Source organism: Triticum dicoccoides, chromosome 5A, assembly GCF_002162155.2.
Source record: "Triticum dicoccoides isolate Atlit2015 ecotype Zavitan chromosome 5A, WEW_v2.0, whole genome shotgun sequence".
NCBI classification, from domain to species: Eukaryota; Viridiplantae; Streptophyta; class Magnoliopsida; order Poales; family Poaceae; genus Triticum; species Triticum dicoccoides.
In genome coordinates this window covers 35,988,798-36,001,196 of record NC_041388.1, presented here as the reverse complement: position 1 = coordinate 36,001,196, position 12,399 = coordinate 35,988,798, and the positions used below count along the sequence as shown (strand labels likewise).

At 45.4% G+C, this 12,399-nt stretch overlaps 2 long non-coding RNA genes across 3 annotated transcripts; both read right to left on the bottom strand.

Annotated features, from left to right (window-relative positions):
- Positions 1-1,900: 1,900 nt before the first annotated feature.
- On the bottom strand, positions 1,901-6,600 carry LOC119296900. Its single transcript, XR_005145444.1, has 6 exons — positions 6,297-6,600; positions 6,076-6,206; positions 4,471-4,630; positions 4,046-4,370; positions 3,869-3,959; positions 1,901-2,305 (listed from the first exon to the last, which is right to left on the bottom strand). It is a non-coding gene; the product is annotated as an uncharacterized LOC119296900 (long non-coding RNA).
- Positions 6,601-8,268: 1,668 nt separating this feature from the next.
- On the bottom strand, positions 8,269-11,080 carry LOC119296898. 2 transcript variants are annotated; one of them, XR_005145443.1, is made up of 4 exons: positions 10,965-11,080; positions 10,745-10,864; positions 10,342-10,383; positions 8,269-8,315 (listed from the first exon to the last, which is right to left on the bottom strand). It is a non-coding gene; the product is annotated as an uncharacterized LOC119296898 (long non-coding RNA). The 2 variants fall into 2 exon arrangements; XR_005145442.1 differs by lacking the exon at positions 8,269-8,315 and having other exon boundaries at positions 10,212-10,383.
- Positions 11,081-12,399: the final 1,319 nt, after the last annotated feature.

Sequence of the window (12,399 nt, the reverse complement as noted above, 5' to 3'; positions counted from 1 at the left end):
ATCGATGACCCCGAAACTTGTCCCGATGGCCGAAATAGGACTTTCCATATATAAATCTTTACCTCCGGACCATTCCGGAACTCCTCGTGACGTTCGGGATCTCATCCGGGACTCCGAACAACATTTGGGTTACTGCATATACATATCCCTACAACCCTAGCGTCACCGAACCTTAAGTGTGTAGACCCTACGGGTTCGGGAGACATGCAGACATGACCGAGACGACTCTTCGGTCAATAACAAACAGCGGGATCTGGATACCCATGTTGGCTCCCACATACTCCACGATGATCTCATCGGATGAACCACGATGTCGACGATTCAAGCAACCCCGTATACAATTCCCTTTGTCAATCGGTATGTTACTTGCCCGAGATTCGATCGTCGGTATCCCAATACCTCGTTCAATCTCGTTACCGGCAAGTCACTTTACTCGTACCGTAATGCATGATCTAGTGACTAGACACTTGGTTACTTTGAGCTCATTATGATGATGCATTACCGAGTGGGCCCAGTGATACCTCTCCGTCTCACGGAGTGACAAATCCCAGTCTTGATCAGTGTCAACCCAACAGACACTTTCGGAGATACCTGTAGTGCACCTTTATAGTCACTCAGTTACGTTGTGACGTTTGGTACACCCAAAGCACTCCTACGGTATCCGGGAGTTACACGATCTCATGGTCAAAGGAAAAGATACTTGACATTGGAAAACTCTAGCAAACGAACTATACGATCTTGTGCTATGTTTAGGATTGGGTCTTGTCCATCACATCATTCTTCTAATGATGTGATCCCGTTATCAATGACATCCAATGTCCATAGTCAGGAAACCATGACTATCTGTTGATCAACGAGCTAGTCAACTAGAGGCTTACTAGGGACATGTTGGTGTCTATTATTCACACATGTATTACGATTTTCGGATAATACAGTTATAGCATGAATAAAGACAATTATCATGAACAGAGAAATATAATAATAATACTTTTATTATTGCCTCTAGGGTATATTTCCAACACATCATAATGTCCCCCTTTATTGTGCTCCAACACGACTTGAAAAAGGCGCCGGTGAAACCATCAGGACCCGGGGCCTTGTCCCCAGGCATGGCAAAGATAGCCTCCTTCACATCCTCTTCAGTGATATTCTCATCCAAATTCCGAAGGTCGCAGTCAGGGTCGGTAAAATGTTCCAGTTAATATCGATATTGCGTGGAGGGCCTCTCGTGGCGATGCTCTTGAAGTGCCGATGGATAATTTCTTCCTTTTGCGTGTGTTCCGTGACCCAACCATTGTTGTGCTTGAGGCGATGGATGGAATTGTTCACACGGAGGTGGAAATAACGGGTGTTGGCGTCTCCCTCTTTCAGATTAGTGAGATATTTGATCTATGTGGTTGCATGCATTGTATGGATTTGGTTATAGACAGCGAAACATGGGCATTGCCAACGGGCGTGTCCGCGGGCGTATACGGGCTCATATTAGGCAACTCTCTTACGGGTTCAAATTGGTGTTGTTTTTTCTGCTGTGTTCGGCACTCATCTCCTTGTACGCCAAGAAAGAATTCGCCAGTCAGACAGACATGTGTTGGACGAAACCAGCTGGCCTCCTCCACACCGGTGAGAAGATAAAGATAGATGGTCGTGCGAGGGCAGCGACGCAGGCAGGGAATAGATGATGGCGAGGAGCAGCAGAAGAGCGCATCGGATGAGCGATCGAGCCTTCGGTACCCGGCAGCGGGCTGGACGGGACCTGCACTAGCAGCGCCTCTGTCTGCCTTGGCGCAGTGCGGAGACGCATCCTGACCGCCCAATGACCAGATCGTACGGGTCAAAGTGTCAAATCCCTCCACCGTGAAAGGTAATCCCCAATCCCCTTATTGCTACAAGAGTACAGGGATCATAATAATATTCAAAGTGTCTTCTGCAAGCAACTAAAACAGCAGATCCACAGCATCCGAGATTACAGTTACAACTACAGGTAAACTAGGCAACATCACAGTTCGACTTATCATGCTCCACCTCTAAATTAAACTAGGCAACATCACTGCCATGCTAGGCATCTGAATTAAACTAGGCAACATCACTGCCATGCTAGGCGTCTGAATTAAACTAGGCAACATCACTGCCATGCTGGAACATTGTGCTACAGAATACAGATACAAACAGCTTAAATTTCAGCTGCACCGACAGCGCCTTGATTCAGTGTTTCCTTCATGACTCCAACATCAACTACACGCACTCCTACAAGCTTGGCATCCTCATGTGGTCTCTCTGATACTCCTCAAGGCCAGCAACATCAGACCTGCACATCAAGTCAAAAGGCGATTCTATGAGCAAACGTTCCGTCAAAGTTGATAACTGTGGCCATCATGAGAAAACTCGTTCCAAGTCATCAGGTTACCTTTATTCAAAGGCACCTTGTCAAATCAGTATTAATAACAAAAGGAGATGACATATACTCGTAATACACTAAGAAAGTTAGCGTACAATCCGATGATGCATGCACAATGACAGGTCGGGTATGTTTATTCAGCACATCAGCATGTTAAAGTAAATCAAAGCACTCATTTTAATGATGACTTGCAAAAACATGGTAGGCTGATTTGTTCCAATGCATGCACAGTAGAAGAAGACTAAACAATAAGTCACCATAATCAGTTTGATCATTAAGCACAAGATTCAGAAGAAGAAAAAACAAGTGTCAAGACTGCACACAACAGCAGGAGGTATGTCCTGTACAAGCATACAAGGTGCTGCATTATTATATGTAGCAGCGACAAAATATCAGCGCACATGTGGAAAAAGAACATGCTTAATCCAGAAATGACCATGTCCTTGCACACATGGACCATGTACTTGAGAATAAATTGCCACCCTTGCAGATCAATTGGCAACCAAATAGGAATAGAGGTACAATCGGAGAGGGCAGAAGCACAATGGACGGTATAAAACCTAATACTGATTAAAACACATGTCGTTATCACTGAGCAACATGTGTCGTGCCATACTAAAACATGTCTCCAACCAAGAGTCACAAAGATTGACTCCTAAATTATGACCAGCAAAATTAAGATCAGCAAGGACATGCTCATTCCAGCAATGATTCTTCAGAGAATATACTTTCAGATACAGAAACTATATCATTCTTACAGCATGAAACATTCCAGCAGTTAACTACAGAACCCCATTGATTCATCAAACGAGAAATAAAAAGAAAGGACGGCGGAGTGCAAGAGCAGCTGTAGGACAAGCGAAAGTGGTGGGGGGACATCAAAGTTGGCTCAAGCCGTTCCCCTATCAAATAAATGAATAAATAATCTAACTCCACCATTGCTAAGTTTGTGAATATCCTAACAACCAACCCATTCCCCCTACCAAATAGATGAACAAATAATCTAACTCGACCATTGCTAAGTTTGTCATAATTTCCTAACTGCTGCTAAGTATATTTCTCAAACAACATCCATTGCATGTTTAATAGTGTTATACAATAAGCGACTATGGCACAAGGAGAATCAAAGTTGGCTCAACCCATTCCCCTACCAAATAGATGAATAAATAATCTAACTCTACCATTGCTAAGTTTGTGAGTACCAACCCATTCCCCCTACCAAATAGATGATTGAATAATCAAACTCGACAATTGCTTAAGTGTGATAATTTCCTAACAATTACCATTGCTCGGTACATTTCTCTAACAACGTTCATTGCATGTTTAATAGTGTTGTTCTTATTAAAAACCCACAATTGCTATTCTTATAATTTTCAATAAGTAAAATCTGTTTGTAAAATTTTCGTCTACTAGAAAAATGATTTTAAGAAATAAAAAAGACTAAAAATATATCTCATTCTTCCATGGCATCACCTTACGCAGCAGCCCGTATGATAGCATTTAAATCATAAGATAGACGAGGAAACCTCACGCGAACTTCTGCATCAACGACGAGGTTTTGAATCTGTAACAAAACAGAACATTTTGTTATCCAACTCAATGTTTTATCGGCTATGTGTATTGTGTTTGTGTGTGTTGCCTACAAATTACCTCCTTCCTGAGTAAATTTTCATGTGTGTACATCCCGCTTATAAATCTTAAAAAGTCTTCGAAATTATTTTCATTGTACTTTCCAAGACCATGTTTTGCACGATACTTCTCCATCTCGATCAGAATTGGGTCAGATAATCGATCAGGTGACCATTTTGTTTTCCATGGGAGCGTTGGACAAGTTGGAAGCGCCCTAAATCTATTCTTAACTCCCTATTTCTTAAAAATCTTGGGTACCTCATAGGCAAAGAACATCTTTGTCCTTTTCTCATCCCAAAAGAAATCATGATCTTCAAGATCATGTTTTGCTGTACCAACCGAAAACCTGAAAATTTATGGAAAAAATACTATAAGATGTCAGGCATAAACAAATATATCAACAAAAGGAAAATTCTCGATTTTAATGGCACGATCCAATAACTTACTCGGTAACAGACTTCAGCTTGCTTGCAAGATCATCAATTAAGCAACAAGTTTGATTATGGAAATCAGCATAATTATTCCTCACATGTTGAGATACCGCCTCAAGAGAGGCTCCGAGAGAGACGCAATCTTCAGCTTGACATTGCAACAGAGTTTTGGACTCTGAAATGACGCAAAGAAGGTAAAAATAGAAGTTATATTCTAAACTTGAATTATTTTGGACTGTATGTTAGTTTCCAAGCTAGAGTTGGTGTAGTAAGGTATTTCTATGATGTTGCACAAGACTCAACAAACTAGTTCATTATTTTTCGACAAATAGATAACATTGACAAACGGTACTCAATGTTTACGAGTCGAAGAGTCGTTGAGTTGTTCCAAGGTTGAGACTCATAGACTAATCGTGACTAGTCTAGACTAGTGCGAGACTAGTCGACATGGCACTGTAGCACTGAACTTGCAGTACATAACTGCTAATACCTAGTAGTAGTACGTAGTATTACACTGTAAGTATTCAAGTACAGTATACAACACAAATGAATGCATGGCTTTGAACTTGGTTGAGTTAGTCTCATTTACAAATGCATCTCTTTACTGATTCCATCGGTTGCTTTCAGACACATTAACACCACTTTGTAACCCCCACCAAGGTGCTTCTTCATCTTTAGCACTCCAGAAGAGACGTTTTTGCCACACAAAACACACTGGATTGTCAATTTGTCCTGCAGATCAGGCCAAAAGGCATACTTCCATGCTGGGTCCATGGTCCTAGTTGGCTTCCTCCCAGGATCCTTTGATGGATCATAATCCTCAACGGCTTGAGCTAAAGCGGCTGCTGAACACACTGTCTGAGATATCTCTGGTGTTGTAGACATTGTAACTCTAGCTCTGCTCAAACCTAAGGATGTTGAGTTGAAACAAGCAAACCTAAACCAGGAACCAACAGTAGAGGAACCAGCCAAGGAATAAGCAATATAGGAACCATATGAGGATAAGAGAAGGGAGAAATTACTTGCAAAGGGAGGATCCAGGAGCAGATGAACCAGCCCAGGAACCAGCAGAGATAGGGCTGGATCTGGACAGCAGAACCAGTGAAGAGGGAGAGCTCCAGAGGAGTGGGCAGCTTTCTCTGGAGCGAAACTGAAGCCTAGCCACAAAATTTCCCTCCGACGGGCTTGCGGGCTGAGTGCCTCTCTTATCCCCTCCAAAAAAGTTTGAGTTGTTCAACTTAATGTACACGACTAGTCTCTCGACCGCTCGACTCATCGAATTAGTCTACACGAGATTTGCAGTCGACACCACAGTTGCGACTCATAGACTAGTCGAGTCCATCGACTAGTCTCTAGACCTTCGACTCGTAATCAATGACGGTACTGTGCATCAAAACATTACTTTTAATGTGAACATAACTAACTTCAATGCAAATAAGTACACTTTTTTTATCCTTCATTTTTACGAGCAAGAAATAAATAAATTGTGCAGTTGCATTACAAAAAACAAGCACGTGTCAAGTAGACATTTTGATAGAAAGTCATCACGGGGCTGTAATTGCAGCTAAGCTCTAGAGTTCAGATATGGAGTTCAGCTCTAGAGTTATTTGATTAACTTACTTTTCCTTTCAAAGTATGCTAACTTGACTACAATGTTGCCATTCGCCTCATGATAAAGCGTAGTTCTCCATGAAAAGTTGCCATGGTAATTACCACTCTCTCTAATGTAATCCAAGGCATTTATTGCTGCCCTGTAAACAAATTTACACGGTTAATTGTGTATAATGGCAAACTGAAAATGTAATTCACAATTTAATAATAAACATAGTATATGAACATACCACACCATTTTTCAAAAATCCCGAGATGGAACCGAGTGTGTTGCTGGATTCACAGCAAATTCAGCATTCTTAAGAAGCTCTGAAACAAATGCAGTGTATGGCTCTACGTAAACCCGGATGTATGGTTCATCTTGGACCTCTTCCCAGAACTTCACTCCCAGTACATTTTCATGAATGAGATTATGCATCATCTTCAGGCAATCCTTTTGACTTTTGTCTTTATCATTCACTAAAAGAAAAACCTTTGGATAAGCGTGTTACGCCCCCGATTTGACCGTACACTAAATACACGCAAACGTGTACGATCAAGATCAGGGACCCACGGGAAGATATCACAACGCAACTCTACAAATAAAAATAAGTCATACAAGCATCATATTACAAGCCAGGGGCCTTGAGGGCTCGAATACAAGAACTCGATCATAGACGAGTCAGCGGAAGCAACAATATCTGAGTACAGACATAAGTTAAACAAGTTTGCCTTAAGAAGGCTAGCACAAACTGGGATACAGATCGAAAGAGGCGCAAGCCTCCTGCCTGGGATCCTCCTAACTACTCCTAGTCGTCGTCAGCGGGCAGCACGTAGTAGTAGGCACCTCCGGTGTAGTAGGAGTCGACGTCGACGGTGGCGTCTGGATCCTGGGCTTCAACATCTGGTTCCGACAACCAGGTAGAAGGGATAGGGGGAAAAGAGGGAGAAAGCAACCATGAGTACTCATCCAAAGTACTCGCAAGCAAGGAGCTACACTACATATGCATGGGTAAATGTGTAAAGGGCCATATCGGTGGACTGAACTGCAGAAAGCCAGAATAAGAGGGGGATAGCTAATCCTGTCGAAGACTACGCTTCTGGCCACCTCCATCTTGCAGCATGTAGAAGAGAGTAGACTGAAGTCCTCCAAGTAGCATCGCATAGCATAACCCTAACCGATGATCCTCCCCTCGTCGCCCTGTGAGAGAGCGATCACCGATTGTATCTGGCACTTGGAAGGGTGTGTTTTATTAAGTATCCGGTTCTAGTTGTCATAAGGTCAAGGTACAACTCCAAGTCGTCCTGTTACCGAAGATCACGGCTATTCGAATAGATTAACTTTCCTGCAGGGGTGCACCACATAACCCAACACGCTCGATCCCATTTGGCCGGACACACTTTTCTGGGTCATGCCCGGCCGCAACCCCACCTAGGCACAACAGAGAGGCCAGCACGCCGGTCTAAACCTAAGCGCACAGGGGTCTGGGCCCATCGCCCATAGCACACCTGCACGTTGCGTACGCGGCCGGAGAGCAGACCTAGCAACCTCCATTACAAAGGAAGTCACGTTACGCGGTCCAACCCGGCGCGCGCCGCTCAGTCGCTGGCGTCACGAAGTGCTTCGGCTGATACCACGACGTCGAGTGCCCATAACTGTCCCCGCATAGATGGTTAGTGCGTATAGGCCAGTAGCCAGACTCAGATCAAATACCAAGATCTCGTTAAACGTGTTAAGTATTCGCGAACATCGACCAGAGCCAGGCCCACCTCTCTCCTAGGTGGTCTCAACCTGCCCTGTCGCCCCGCCTCAAAGTAACCGTCGAGGGCCGTCGGGAACCCAGGCCCACCTCTACCGGGATGGAGCCACCTGCCCCTTCAGCCCCCATCTCCGAACAGTATCACAGGTAAGGTAACTGTGTAAAGTATATAGTATATGCCCGTGATCACCTCCCGTAGTGATCACGGCCCAGTAGTATAGCATGGCAGACGGACAAGAGTGTAGGGCCACTGATGATAATCTAGCATCCTATACTAAGCAGTAGGGTAGCAGGTAAAGGTAACAACAGTAGTAGCAAGGACAGGCTATGCAGTAGTATAAGATTAACTGAAAGCAGTAACATGCTACACTACTCTAATGCAAGCATTATAGAGGAGAGTAGGCAATATCTGGTGATCAAGGGGGGGGGGGCTTACCTGGTTGCTCTAGCAAGAGAGAGGGGTCGTCAACACCGTAGTCGTACTGGGTAGCAGCGGCGCGGTCTCGATATCTAGCGAGAGAAGAGGGGGAAGAAACAATAAATATAATGCAAACAAATGCATGACGATGCATGACATGACAAAGCGTGATGCTAGGTGTACCCTAACGCGGTACGAGGTGGTACCGGTGAAGGGGAGAAACATCCGGGAAAGTATTCCCGATGTTTCGGGAAAGTATTCCCGGTGTTTCGCATTTTCGGACAGATGGGTCAGAGGGGGAAAGTTGCGTGTTCGCTATGCTAGGGATGCGTGATGGACGAACGGGCTGCGTATCCGGATTCGTCTCGTCGTTCTGAGCAACTTTCATGTACAAAGTTTTTCCATCCGAGCTACGGTTCATTTTATATTAATTTTAAAAGATTGAATTCGTTTTTAGGATTTATTCAATTATTTAAATCAACATTATCCAGAATAGTAAATGATGACGTCAGCATGACATCATGCTGACGTCAGTAGTCAATTGTGCAGTTGACTGGGTCAACTGCGGTTGGGGCCCACATGTCATTGGCTGTTTAGTTAATGGTTAGGTTAATCTAATCAGGTTTAATTAGTTTAAGTAGTTATTAGGGTAATCAAACTTAATTAGATTAATAAAACATGATTAATTGACTTAATTAACTTATTAATTAATTACTAATTTATTTATTTTAACACATTTTTTATATACATTCTGGGCTGGGCCCCGGCTGTCAATGGGCCAAAGGCCATAGCGGGTTCGGGCGTTGCGGCCGAACAAGCGCCACGGGCGCTAGGACCCGGTTGGGCGAGGGAGGACGCTCGAGGGAGCGAGCAGGGGCGACGCGCCCGAGCGCGCACGGCGGCGTGCCGGGCGGGGCAAGGCGGACCATGCGAGGCCATGGTGAGGCGCCAGGGCGCAGTTGCGGGCGCACCCGTGCGGGGCCAAGCCTGTGCACATGCGGCGCGAGTGTGGGACGATGCGTGCAGCGGCAAGGCGACGGGCGAGCCGGTGCGGTGGTGCCCGTGCGGGGATAGAGGGGAGAGGGAGCCGGCGCAGGACAAGGAGATGCGACGCGACGGGCGTGCAGCGCGTGAAGTGAGCACGGTGAGAGCGAGGCTCGGACGGGCATGGCGGTGGATCTGCCAGGGAGGAAGAGGGGAAGGGAAGGGGGCTCACAAGGCCCTGTAGTTGAGCGAGGGGTGCTCGATGAGGAGGACGAGGAGGCGACGACGACGGTGGGCGGCTCCAGCGAAGCAATGGCGGGACGAGGCGGCGATGGTGTACGACGGCGGCGTTGATGAAGGGGGCGTCGGGCTCATTGCCCCTTCCCGATCCAGATCAGGTCGGGGAAGAGGAGCGAGGGGGGGAGGCGAGCCGAAGACGGGCGGTGGCGGCTCCAGATCGAGCGGGAGAGGGGCAAGAGAGAGTGGGGGGATCGATCTCGATCCAGGGGAATCGGGGGAGGGAGTGGAGCGCGTGGGGGGGGGCGAGTGGGGGGGTGTGGTGGTGTATTAGGGTTCAGTCGGGTGGGGGATGTAGTGGATAAGGAGTGGGGGAGGCCGGCTGGCTGGATCTGATGGGCCGAGGCCCAAGGAGGGGGGGGCTTGCGGCCTGCCGGGCCGAAGCCCAGGTTTTTTTTTCTTTGTTTGTTTGTTTAGTTTTTCTTTTTCGTATTTTCTTTTCTTTTATTTATTTACTTTTCTGTTTTAAATCATTTTAAATTATTTAGGCCTTTTATAAAAATGTGTTTACTACATCATATTTATCTATGTAATATTTAGTACAAACCGAACATTTTTATTTTAATGTCTGAAAACTTTTATTATTTACCAAACTTTGAATTTGAATTTTGGACCGGTTTTGATCTAACGATAGATTAGTAGCGGTAACCGTGGTGAGGTGGCACTATTAGCGTGGGATCACTGTAACTTAATTATCCGGGCGTCACAAAGCGCTACTTTTGAAGATGCCTTCCATACCAGAAGGCATCTCTAAATAGAGATAACGCAGACTAGTGTTATCATCTCTATGAAGAGTGAAGGGGATAGGAGTTAAGTCATCATTGTCTTTTCCCCTACCACTGGATTCACTGCCACTTGGTTGTGCCATTGAGAGGAGAGCTGTAAAAATATACATAAACAACAAATAAAACTTGAGAAAACAAACAAGTTGATTTGACCTTATATAGATAAATAACAATTTTTATGCCACTGCAAGTGGATATGTGTCTGCATGGACCTTAGAATCAGATACACACAAGTAAAATTCGATACAAGTTGTCCACTAAATAACATAAAATCGAATGATGATTGTACCCACAGTAACTGAATTAGTGCCCACAACAGTGGATGAATCAACAAGCATGTAATGGTAAACAACACTGCCGCAAGCACGTAGGAATATGGACAGTAAATAAAGAAGGAAAAGAAAGGGATTGATGTAGCTACCATGATCTAAAGAAAGAAAGAAAACGGTACACACCTTGCTGGGTGCGGCAGAACGGGGGCGGGGAGGCACTGTTGAGGACGGCTTAGGTGATGAGAAGCAGCTTGGTAAGCCCGGACTTGCGTAGCAGGACAGGACCGGATCGGCGACGAATTCCTGTTAATCCCATCGGCGAGGGTTAGGGTTTACGATTAAGGAAAGGGAACAAGTGCAGATGACCTGGGGGCGAATCGGAGATGATAGAGAGAAGGCTTACGAGGGATAGGAGAGTTCGCCGGTGGTGAGGAAGCCCACCGGCGGAGGCGGAGGCGGAGGCGGAGGCGGCGGCGGCGGCGAGGAATTGCCGCGCGTGGAGCTCAGCGGGGATGCGGCGGCGAGTGGGGAACGAGGGCTTCTTTCCCTGTTATTTTTCCTTTTCAACACTGCTCTTTTTTTTAGACAATTTTCAGCATGGAGAAGACTCCAAAGCCCAATGTACTATAAGAGCCCATAGAACTTATGTGTGCGTCCGGAGACAGGCCCTTGTTTGCTCTAGCGGCAAAATTCACTCTGATGGGCCGGCGGTTGCACCCGATTCTTTTTTATTGGTTTTTCCTGTTCGTACTCTGGTTTTTTTCGTGTTCGTCATTTAGAAAAACCGGACTGATGAGGTTATTGGTTCAGTCTCTTCTTGCTGGTCCAATCACTGCCTCTTTTTTAGGCAAGCCATCATGGCTAGCTTTTTTTTGCAGGGAAATTGGGAGCTCTTTATTCAACACTAACAGCTCCAGCATTATTAGCTGAGAGGCTGGTTACTAGAAAACTCGGTGTAGAGTCAATCCAACATTCTGTTACATCTAGAGTGCTAGCTTGCTTAGCACAAAGGTGAGCAAAGACATTAGCTGACCTACCAACATGCTGAATTACAAATGACTTAAAGAAGAGAACATGATCCCTAATTTCAGACAAGATAGGCGCCACCACCGCACGGTCATTGTGACGCGAGTTTTAGAGATTCACAATCTCCAAATTATCATACTCGAAAACCACTTCAGCATAGCCTCGGAGATATGCAAAAAGAACACCATCACGTAGAGCGAGAGCTTCGGCTATGAGAGGATGTGTGATTCCCAGGTAAGGTTTGCACCATGCAGCTAAGAAGGATGAGCGGGTTCTCGCGACCCCTCCTGCCCCACCCCTTCTAGCTTCCATTGCAACACTACCATCGGTGTTGATCTTGATCCAACCCAAGTCCGGTGGTCTCCAGCCGTGTCTCGGAAGAATTCGTGCGTGATCGCGGGGTAGCTCAAGCACAACTAGAGCTTCTTGGGTTTTCTTCACAGACTGAATAGGATCAAGTTCTTTCTTATCATGTATAGCATTGTTCCTTGAGGTCCAGATCGCCCACATGAATAGGATCAAATTGCACGGGCTAGCCTTTTCTCATACATGTATTTTTTTTTGTAGGTGTAGTCATACATGTATATAATTGGACATCTATCAACACTAGTTGAAAGCCTGTGCGTTGCCACGGGCCAACAGAGGATTTATCGCAAAGGCCATTCAGCTTCAACGGTTCAGTCATTGAGTCATTTATTACCGCGCTATAAATCCTCCTATGTTTTCTTCAAGTTCGTAAAATTGTCGTAGTCATTCGCATCATCCCTGACCTACATACTAATTTCTATCATCCCTAACCTACGGACAAACAA